Here is a 12,057-nt window from a genome sequence, read left to right as displayed (position 1 = left end):
AAAGATTTTGATTCTTTTGTTTGGGGGTTTGTAGAAGCTGTTATGGTCTGCTTCTTTATGTGGTTTGATATTGACTGCTGTCTCCGAGCCATCACTGGGAAACTTTTTTTTCCAGAAAATCCGCTAAAAAAAAAATGCAGTCAGATCCCTATCAGAACTGCCTTTGGATTATAACCGCCACCTTGTTCCCTGTAAGGATGAAAGTCCGAGATTTGGATCATATATGCTTGGCTGTCGCTGGTTCTGTGTTTTTAGTCCAATTAGGGATGGATTTTTGGTCCCTGGGTTTTTTGTGGTTCCTTCTCTCAGGCCGGAAGAGTGGGTTACGAAAAGACCAAAAAATAAAAAAGGGGGAGGGTAGGGAAGCAAAGCCGCCACGGAGCCGGAGCCGTTCTCCCTCTGGCTCAGGAAATTCCAATGTTAATGAAGCCTCCTGGGGAGGGTGGGGGAGGGATGAGAGAGATAGGAGAGTAGCACATCGGAATATAGCCAGAGTTGCTTGTCTTGCTTGGAATGACTATTTTATCTGAGATTCCCGAGGGGCTTGTCGCCTATGTGTGCTGGCTGTGTGGAGATTGCCCCCGGGGGTCTGGCCCACTGAAGCCACGGTCAGATCCTCCGCTGCCAGTCCAAAGCCCAGCGTCAAGGTTCCCCTGCTGGGACTCTGCACTCCTGGCTCCAAAATCATCGGTGCCTCTGGGGGACTTCTCGTCCCACCAGCCGCGTCGCCGTGCCACCTTCACGAACCAGCTGGGCCCCCTCCTGGGGTCAGTTCAGGGGAGTAGATCTGCACCCCGTGCTTGCGGCCGTGACAGCTCCCAGTCAAAAGCTCTGCGCCAAGGTTCCCCGGCTGGGACGTTGCACTCCCGGCTCCAAAACCAGTCACTGCCTCCTGGGGACTTCTCCCACCAGCTGAGTTGCCACGCCTCCCACGCAGACAGGCTGGGCCCCCTCCTGGGTTCAGTTCAGGGGGGTAGGGCTGTGCCCTTTGTTTGCGCCATCACAAAATTTATGAGTTCAGCTCCCCTGGGCCCAGAAGCCTGGCGCCAAGTTTACCTGACTGGGATGCTGGCTCCAGGCTCCGAAAACAGTCGCTGCTTCCCCGTATTTGTTCGTTTTCTGTCTCTAAATCTGTGTTTGTTGTTCAGAGTTCGTAGATCGTTATGTATGTGATCGATTCACTTGTTTTTCTGAGTCTTTGTTGCAAGAGGGATCCGAGGTATCGTCTACCTAGTCTGCCATCTTGGCCCCGCCTCCTTCTATCCACTTCTGAATACTTTTAAGGGATATTAGATATATTTCAAATTTCTTTATCAAAGAGTAGGGACAATTGTATAGAGATCACAGCTTATTAGTGGCTGCCAGGTTTGGAGGAGGGTCAAACAGGGCATCATTGGTTAGGATGCATTGAGCTTCTGTTAATGGTAGTGGAATAATTTGTTAAAAAACAAAACCAAACCCAATCCATTGCCACTGAGTCTATTTCAAATCATAGCAACCCTATAGGACAGAGTAGAACTGCCCCACAGAGTTTCCAAGGAGCGCCTGGTGGATTTGAACTGCCGACTTTTTGGTTAGCAGCCATAGCTCTTAACTACTACACCACCAGGATTTCCAATTTGGCAAAGGATAGTGGTAATGGTTGCACAACATGATGCATATAATTGATGTCACTGAATTTTATAGGTCAAAATTGCTGAATATTTTATTATCTATATATTTAAAAAAAAATTAAAAGTGTAGGGAAAAAACAATTTTATGCAGGCCTATTTTTAAAGTGTATGCCTATTCCAGATGCTTGCTCTCTGACACGAATGTGTGTGGATAGACCTGATAACCTAATTAATCCTGAGTTCTGACTACAAATCTTTCAAACTTTAAAATATTACCAACAATATAAAAAAGATAAAAATTAAAAAAAAATCAAATTATGTTTCTTACAAGTAGAAAAGCGAATAAATAAAACAGAGCATAGCAAAGAAATATGAAGGAAATATACGGCTCAGCAAAAACAGCAAAGAAAGCAAACTAAAGAATCAGAAGAGCATTTGCTATGAATTATACAAGTCTTTTTTTTTTTCAAAGCATATTCTGGAAGAATGGAGAATTTTAGTCACACGAACAAAAAATAAAATATATATCCTGTAGCTAGAGTTCAGTTTCTTCCAATATAACTTGCCACAAACCTAAAAGTATGAATCAGAAATGAACATAAAGGGTCACATTTTCACAAATATAAATCCAATTTTTAGACTTTCCAAAAAATTTTGTCCTTAAAGATGCATTTTTATTTTAGCAAATAGTCGTTCGAATCTAACCATCAGATTTGTATCTAGTCATTAGTATCTAACACTTCTTAAGCCAGCGTTTACTCACAGAATTTGAAAGCTTTTAGAACCAGTTTTATCCTTAACTACAGGTTAGGTAATTCAAATATATTTCAAATAGCCATTTGATAAAATAAAATATATGATTTTTTAAAAATGTTCTTATGGTATTCTTTGTCAAACAAATTATTGAAGCAGAATATCAGTTTAGTTTACTTGATATTTATTAGTTAGTTTTTAAAAATCAAATAAGAAAACTTCTATCACAGGAATTTGTGTCACATTTATTCTTTAAGAAGAGAGGATAGTTTGTGGACATAAGGTTTTTATGTCAATACTGGTTACTTTCAAATTGGGTTTTTTAATGCAATACTGGATCTTTTTTGTGTGTGTGCGTGTGTTATTTTTATGGCTCTCCCAAGTTCATTTTCAGATACTAGAACTTTAGAATCTAATCTAAGACTGAAATAAACATGAAACAATGACTACTGTAGTTCTACCATTAGAATCTAATGCTTCCTAAGCTGACATTTATTTGCAGAATTTAAAAGCTTTTAGAATAGGTTTTTATCCTTAACTACAGGCTAGGTAATTCAAATATATTTCAACATATTAATTCATGGCCTTATTGACGCTAAGAGAGCTACTTCATTTAAACTAGATATTTTCATTTCATATAGAAGTCATAAAGTATGAGCCATATTTTATTTATTAGAGTGATATTATATCCAAGAATAATTATATTATCTTTGTTTCTACTTTTTTTCTTTGCTTGTAATTAAAGAGAGTTGGTAGAACAGAAAAAACGTGATTCCACATCACCTATCGATTATTTATTGTATTCAGTGTCCTAAGGGCTAGCTTAATCATTATCTTTTATCAAGGTAATCTTTTTGGGATTTAGGTTTTTGTGTGCATATCTGTATGTGTATATGTGCATGTGGATGAGTGTCTTCGAAATCAATGATTTTTTTTTTTTAAGATTATGGGCTGCCAATAACTTATTTTACCCTTAATTCAAACACAAATTCAATCACGTAAATTATTGTCAGTCTAAAGATACACAGTCTAATATATATAGTGACACCTGCGACAACCACCAGTTGTCTAGACTGCCTTGTTTGTCCAGGTCTCAAAAGTTTTCTGCCTTTGACAGTGTGTATCTTACCACTTTTTTCTCTCCGTCTATTAGTGAAAAATACTTGGTTTTCTTTCTCTGACGCGCTTCCATTTTACAGAGTTTCTACCTTTTGCAGGTTTTACTGTATATGTACAGAGTGTAGTGGCAATGTGTCACGTTTATGGCTAAACAGTAGGTTGAACATCTTTGGTTATACATCGAAAATTTCCTACCTTATGGGTTTTGCACATGAAAGTAAAACTCAGAAATAAAAGTTCCAGATTCATTGTTGGCTAGCACACAGATTGTAACTGAAGGTTCTCGAATCAGAAGCACTCCAAACTTTAAATTTGGAAACACAAGTAGAGAGGGGATTCTTGACATCTTTTGTAGGTGTTGACCAAGCTATTAGATCTTAATAGCAGCAGGGATAAAAATCTGGTTTTGTTTTGGTTTTAAGGCTGAGTGCTTGACAAAGAAAGCAGAAGTCTTATCTTTTTGGATCATTTCTAAGATAAATTCTTAGACACAGTTCTTGAAGCTTGTTTTTTTAGCATTTCCAACAGTTTTCTAAACTACCTAATATACTTTTACTGAACCCATTTTTGCTTATTCATCTTGTGTCAGCGTCTGTTTCTTGCAACTAACAGCCATGTTGAAAACAAACAAAATCTGATATCCATTAAAGAATTATGTTTACTATGAGCTGTGGCAGAAAATGAGTTGCTTTAAAAGGCTCCCCCCGCCCCCCAATGCCATAAGAAGTTCAGAGTGAGAAGATAACTGCATCGATTCGTGGCTCAAAGCTAACATGGCCAAGATTTCTGCATTTCTCTTAGCCTTTTCTGCAGGGTCTCATAATGACTGTTATACATCCATCCATTAAGACAGCATTCCCTTCAGGAAAGAGGTTAAAAATGATACTCAAGGAGCAATAGTAGGCAGGCATGTTAGAGCCACAGCACTTCTGCAGAATTTCCCAGTAGGCTTATGCTTGTATCTAATCATCTCCAATTGTGTCAAAGAGCCACCAAAATTGCAACTGAGGCTGGGTCAGTAGCTTTAGAGCTAGTTACACTCCTGCCTCAATCAAATTGAGGTTTTTTTTTTTTTTTTTTTTTTTTTAAGGAAGATCATAGTCCGACTACAGGTAGTCTCCAGGTTATGAACAAAATCCGTTCATATGTTGGTCTTTAAGTCAAATTTGTAGATAAATTGGAACAGGTACATACAGTTTTTATTTCTTTAGCCTTATTTTAGTGCAAGAAAAGGCTCAAAGCCTTTTCAATGATTTAAAAGCTGCACTTGCAGCAAGTCAAAGTGATTGTGCTGAAGAATTGTTGCGAGTAGGGGTTGGATCAATCTTTCCAAAGTGAGGGGAAATTTATACTACATTAAAGGGCAAGTGCAAGTTGTCTGTAAGTTGGATGTTCATAACCTGAAGACTTACTGTATATCAGCCAGAATTCGTGTGTAGAAAATAAAAGCTACTCTAGCTGTTTAATGTCAAAAAGTTATTTAATACAGAGAATTTGGTACTTACAAAAATCACCAAAGTCTAGAGATATAGGTACAATCTTTGTTTTCAGGAATGACTTTTGAAAAGAAATTCAGATCAATGGAACTAGCCCACCAATGATGTGCTTCTTCTGCTGTGGTACAGAACTGCTGTCTTGAATGGTGGCCCCTGAATCATACCTCATTAGCTGTTATCTTGGGATTGAGAAAGCATGGCTGTGAACGTTGTATCAGAGCTACACCACTCCAGCCCTAATGGATGCTCTCATGCATTTTCCACTGATCTCATGTCAACTTGTCCTGAATTCAAGTCTCATATGAGTACTTTCTATTAATGGAACTAAAATAACTTCACAAAGATTAGCTGCAGAAAAAGTTTAAAACATGCCTTTTTTAGTTTTAAGTCTCAGCAATACAGGGAAGTGTACCAGAAAATTTTGGGAAGGTATAGGTAAGCATATCTACTGCAATTATGTAAAACTAAAATTATGTTTCAACATACTCTAACAATTTAATTATATTTTTCAAACACTGAAATCATATTTTAAGTCTTTGAAATCATAATAATATAACAGATTACCTTAAATGCAAACTACTTTCTCTATTTCTAAGACATTCCAATACAGGTCATTTTTTGTTTATAAAGTCATCGCTGGGCTGCCTGAGCATTCTGATTAATTCCTTATCTCTTTTCTTATTTTCTTCAAATACACATCCTTACTGTAACTGGAGAGGGGAAAAGATAAACATTAAAAAAAATTATTTTTTCCACTGCTTAAAATTCCCAGGGGCCCTTTGTCAATTCTAGGATTAACACTGAGTTCCCAGCTGTGCATATGAGGTTCTGCCCAAACTGTCTTTTACCACATCACTTGCTTCATCTTTGACAACTCTGCCAAACACTTTATATTGTAGCAACACTAGACATTTTGTAGACCCCTACACAAATTTCCTTTCTTCCCAATTGGCTTTTGTATTACTTGACCTGTCTCATATGCTTTTCTCAGCCAAATCCTATTCCTCTCTTAAGAAACAGCTGGGCCATCATATTCTACTAGATGTCTTTCCTAACATGATGTCCTCTCTCTGCTTTTGCTTCTCCTCTCCTACTTAGGAGTATTTTCCCAATATTCTTTGACCATATCTATCATTGTACTTAACACATTTAATATAAATTATCTATCAGAGACACTTGTCTTCCCAATGAGATCATGAGTTACTAGAGGACAAAATTTATACTCACTGTATATTATACTTCTTGGAAGAAGTACAGCCAGAATGCTCCTTAGAAGCAAGGATGTCAAGACTTCATCTTATGTACGTTGGACATATTACCAAGAGGGACCAGTTCCTTGAGAGGGATACCATGCTTGGTAAAGTAGAAGCTCAGGGAAAAGGAAGACCTTCAATGACATGGATTGACACAGTGGCAGCAACAATGGGCTCCAACATGGCAAGGATTGTGAGGATGGTGCAGGACTGGGCAGTGTTTCGTTTTGTTGTACAAAAGGTTCCTCTGAGTCAGAACAAACACAGTGGCACCTAACAACGTTATATATTGCCAACAGATACCTCAGTGCCTGATCATTATAGGTCTTTAATATATGTTTATAAGAGAAAATAAAAAACAAATGATAAAAATGTGTTGCAATAAAAAAAATAATAAAATTTAATTTTAAAGAAAATATTTTATCTGAGTGCTGTTTTATCTTTTTTTTATATTTATATAAACTGAATAAGCTTGATTATTAAAACAAATGACTTAGATGAATACAGGTAAAAATGTACTAAAAACAAAACAAAACAAAAAACAAGACTTGTTATTAACTTTAAGCTCAACTTTCTTTAAATTATTCATATACACTCATACCATGAATCATTAAACTCATGTAAATGAGCTAAACACGTTTTGATATCTTATATTTGTACTGTGTCTTTTTTGTGTCTACAGTGACAGACACCAATTGAAATTTTGGAAATTCCAGGACAGATTTGTGACCCAATTTCACATTAAAATTTTTCTGAATTTTGGAATTACATACTATGGAGGTAATAGGAATCTTCTACTGAGAAATATCTTATCTTCAAAGAGATTAAAATTAATTTATTTATAGCTTTTCACTTCAATATAAAAATTACAGGCTTTATCTACTTACTCTACAAACAAAATAAATGTACCTAGTTCTTTACTGGTTTCCAAGAAAAAAGAGATTGAATTCTTCAGGAAGGATATCTTCTTGTGTGATTAGTTACACTCTTCAGAAGATTTCTATGGTTAATTATGAAACAATTACTGTCTGTCTTCATTAGTAAGGAATATACTATCTCTCCACATTCTAAGTTCAGTTAAAAAATAAAAGTGCAGTACCCATAATGGATTTATGACTGCTAAACTCTCTTCTAGAAAATATTCTTTAGAAAACACTAACTCTTCAGATATTATTTAGAAATTATTAGTAATTTTCATGTTACTTCATTAGCACTTTTGAGAATTGATCCGTTAAAAAACTAATATGATAACTTGCCACCCAATTAGGAAAGATTAAAGGAAATCCTCTAGCTAGACTTTTCTAATGGAGAGTTATTTCATGTATGGCAATAAGTAACGATTTTCTTTGGAATACAATCCAACATTTTCTCCCAAGGAAAGGAACTCTGTCCATAATTTGTCAATCAAAGCTAAGGTGTAGCCCTCATTTAAGACTTTCATATGGTAGTGTAATTTTTTAGGACCGGTTGTTTTCCAAGAGCATTAGAATTCTGGACTCTGAAGGCTGAGGTAAAAGCCTAGTATAAACGTAATTGAGTTTTTAAAGGTTTCTCTAAAGTTCAGCAGGGATTTAAAATGAAGAATTTCAAGCCTGCCTGGCTATAAATAAAATATGTTCTTTAATGTTGGAACCAGGCACATTTTTTTTCTTGTCAGCAGAAGGAAAAAAAATCATCACTGGAAAAAAATGAAATATGACCGATAAGTAAAACTAGTTTTCATCTTTGCCTTGATGTATTCGTCACTGGAGGTCGAAATCCGTATGATACTTTTCCTGCTTTACTTTTATTACCAGTGGGGTTGAGGTGAGATCTAGATAAACTATCTCAATTAGGATATTTTTTCTATTATTATGCTCAAAATGGGATGGTGGGAATTGTGTGTGTGTGTGTGTGTGTATGTGTGTGCAGTTGTTGTTGGCTGTTGATAGATGCCTTCAGGTTGGTTCCAATACACAACAACCCTGTGTACAACAGAATGAAACACTTCCCAGTCCTGCGCCATCCTCACAATGTTTGCTTTGTTTGAGTCTACTGTTGTAGCCACTGTGTCAATCCATCTCACTGATGGTCTTCTTTTTGTTGCTGACCATCCACTTTACCAAGCATGATGTCCTTCTCCAGGGACTGGCTCCTTCTGATAACATGTCCAAAGTACATAAGATGAAGTTTTACAGTCCTCACTTCTCAGGAGCACTCTGGCTGTACGTCTTCCAAGACAGATTTTTTCATTCTTCTGGTAGTCCCTGGTATATTCAGTATTCTTTGCCAACACCATGATTCAAATGCATCAATTCTTCAGTCTTCCTTATTCATTGTCCAGGTTTTACCTGCATATGAGGCGATTGAAAACACCATGGCTTGGTTTAGGCATACCTTAGTCCTAAAGTGACATCCTTCCTTTTCAACACTTTAAAGAGATCTTTTGCAGCTTCTTGACTGCTGCTTCCATGGGTGTAGATTGTGGATCCAAGTAAAATGAAATCATTGACAATGTCAATATTTTCTCAGTTTATCATGATGCACCTTATTGGTCCACTATATATATATTTGTGTGTGTGTGTGTATACATCTGTGTCTGTATGTTTGTGTATGTCTATATATCTATATTTTTATCCATCTAGCCATACAGACACATAGACACATATATACAAAGATAGATAACAAAGCAATAGATCGATAGATAGTGAGATAGATAGATAGATGATAGATAGATGATAGATAGACAGATAGATAGATGATAGATAGATAGATAGATAGATAGATAGATAGATAGATAGATAGATAGATAGATAGATAGATAGATAGATAGATAGATAGATAGATGATAGATGATAAATAGACTCTTCCAAAGAGTGTAACTAATCACACAAGAAAATATGCTTCTTAAAGAGTTCATTCTCTTTTTACTTGGAAAGAAAGAACAAAGGAAGTAAGGAGAGAGAAAGAAAGAAGAAAGAAAAATAGCTGAGTCAACTCTGACTCATGGCGATCTTATGTACAAGAGAACAAAATGTTTCCTAGTCTGGTCCTGCACAATCTTCACAGTCGCCAACATGCTCGAGTTCATTTTTGTCATTATCGTGCTAATACATCTCAGGAAGAGCCTCCCTCCTTTTAGCGGGTCCTGTACTTCACCAAATGTGACATCTTCATCCACCACTTGATCCTTCCTGATGCCTTTAGTGAGTCAGGAAGGGAGTCAGGCAATATTGAGTTGTGAGCCAGTAAGGTTTCCATTGGTTAATTTTCGAAAGTATGTCACTAAGCCTTTATTCCTAGTGTGTCTTAGGCTGGAAGCTCCTCTGAAACTCTTTCACCGTGGTTGACCCTGTTGGAATTTAAAATACTGCTGGCATAGCTACTGGCATCACAGCAATGTGTGAGCCACCACAGTAAGATAAACTGAGTCAGGTGGTGGATATATATGTATATGTATATATATTTGTAGTTATTATTGAATGTCTTTATGCATTAAATTGAGCCCTAGTGGTGAAGTGGTTAAGAGGTCAGGCTGCTAACCAAAAAGTCAGCAGTTCAAATCTACCAGCTGCTTCTTGGAAACTCTGTGGGGCAGTTCTACTCTGTCCGACAGGGTTACTATGAGTCAAAATTGACCAGAGGGCACATGACAACAATATATGAAATATATCCAAATATTAATATCATTAGGATTGTTGTTTTCGTTAGGTGCTGTCAGATTGAATTTTCAGCTCATAGCAACCCCATATGATGACAGGGCAGAACTGCTCCATAGTATTTTCTAGGTTGCAATCACAACAAGAGCAGATCATCAGGTCTTTCTTCCCTAGAGCTTCAGGGTGGATTCAAATCACCAACCCTTCAGTTAGCAGCCAAGCATTTAACCATTGCACCACCATGGTAGGGTTCCATAAATATAGGAAATAACATCCTAAAAACAGTAACAAAAATTGCATGTAATAGTAGAAAATATTTATATATATTTTTATAACTGAATAAAGAACAGAGATATTTTGAAAGAATTCCATTACCCAAACAGTTGACATCCAGTTAATTCCAACTCCTAGAAACACAATATGACAGAGTAGAACTTCCCCAAACAATTTCCAAGGCTATAATCTTTACCGAAGCAAACTGGCACATCTTTCTTCTGCAGGGGGGTTCATGTGTCTGAACCTCTCGCCTTTCAATTAGCAGTAGAGTGCTTAACAACTGTGCCACCAGAGATCCTCTTTCTAAAGAATTTTTGTTTTGGGGAAGAATTTAGAGAACATTAAGGTCTCTCTATTGTACCTATCTGGAAACCCCAGTGGCCTAGCGGTTAAGTGCTATGGCTGCTAACCAAAGAGGTGGCAGTTTGAATCCACCAGGAGCTCCTTGGAAACTCTGTGGGGCAGTTCTACTCTGTCCTATAGGGTAGCTATGTGTTGGAAGTGACTTGATGGCACTGTTTTTTTTATAGTACCTTTTATCTAGTACCTACCAACCAAATGAGAGTTCTGGTATCTAAAGGTGCTACTTGTTGGAGCTCTGATGGAGTAGTGGTTAAAAGCCACAGCTGTTAATCAAAAGGTCAGAGGTTGAAATCCACGAGGTGCTCCTTGGGAACCCTATGGGGCTGTTCTACACTGTCCTATGGGGTCACTATGAGTTGGAATTGACTCGATGACAACAGGGTTTTTTTGGTTTACAGTACCTAAAAACCAAATCTGCTGCAACTGCATAGCATTGAGCAAAACTGCCCCATAGGGTTTCCGAGGAGCACCTGGTGGATTCAAACTGCCCACCTTTTAGTTAGCAGCTGAGCTCTTAACCACTGCATCACCAGGGCTCCACCAAGCAGCAATAAAAGACACCAGAAAGCTGAGCTCTTAACCACTGCATCACCAGGGCTCCACCAAGCAGCAATTAAAGACACCAGCAAGCTCATTTAGTTCATAGATGCCCTCAGGTCAGTTTCTATTCATAGTGACCCCATAAACACAGCAACTGCCTGGACTTGAGCCATCCTGGCTGTATGTTCACAATACCAAAAATATGAAAACAACATGGATGCCCATCAACAGATGAATGGATAAACAATCTGTGGTTCCTACACACAATGGAGTATTACACAATGATAAAGAACAAGGATGAACCTGTGAAGCAACTCATAACATGGATCAATATGGAGGCATTAAAAAAAAAACAACAAAACATTATTGTCGAATCCAACTCATAGTGACCCTATAGGACAGGGTAGAATTGCCCCATAGGGTTTCCAAGGAGTGCCTGGTGGATTCGAACTGCTGACATTTTGTACAGCAGCTGTAGCTTTTAACCACTACACCACTATACTACTGGACGCATTATGCTGAGTGAAATAAGTCAATCACAAAAGGACAAATATTGTACAAGATCACTAATGTAAAAAGTCAAGGAAAAGCTTACACACAAAAAGAAACAATCTTTGATGGTTACAAGGGAGCAGAAGGGTGATGATGGAAAAACACAGCAGTTCGAATCCACCAGGCACTCCTTGGAAACCCTATGTGGCAATTCTACTCTGTCCTATAGGGTTACTATGAGTTGGAATTGACAGTAATGGGTTTGTTTATTTTTTTTTTTAATGCCTCCATATTGATCCATGTTATGAGGTGCTTCACAGATTCATCCTTGTTCTTTATCATTGTGTAATACTCCATTGTGTGTAGGAACCACAGACTGTTTATCCATTCATCTGTTGATGGGCATCTATGTTGTTTTCATATTTTTGCTATTGTGAACAATGCTGCAGTAAACATGGGTGTGCATATGTCTATTCATCTGACAGCTCTTATTTCTCTAGGATATATTCCGAGG

The sequence above is a fragment of the Loxodonta africana genome, chromosome 2 (genome assembly GCF_030014295.1).
Source record: "Loxodonta africana isolate mLoxAfr1 chromosome 2, mLoxAfr1.hap2, whole genome shotgun sequence".
Taxonomy (NCBI): domain Eukaryota; kingdom Metazoa; phylum Chordata; class Mammalia; order Proboscidea; family Elephantidae; genus Loxodonta; species Loxodonta africana.
This window is presented reverse-complemented; position numbering follows the sequence as displayed.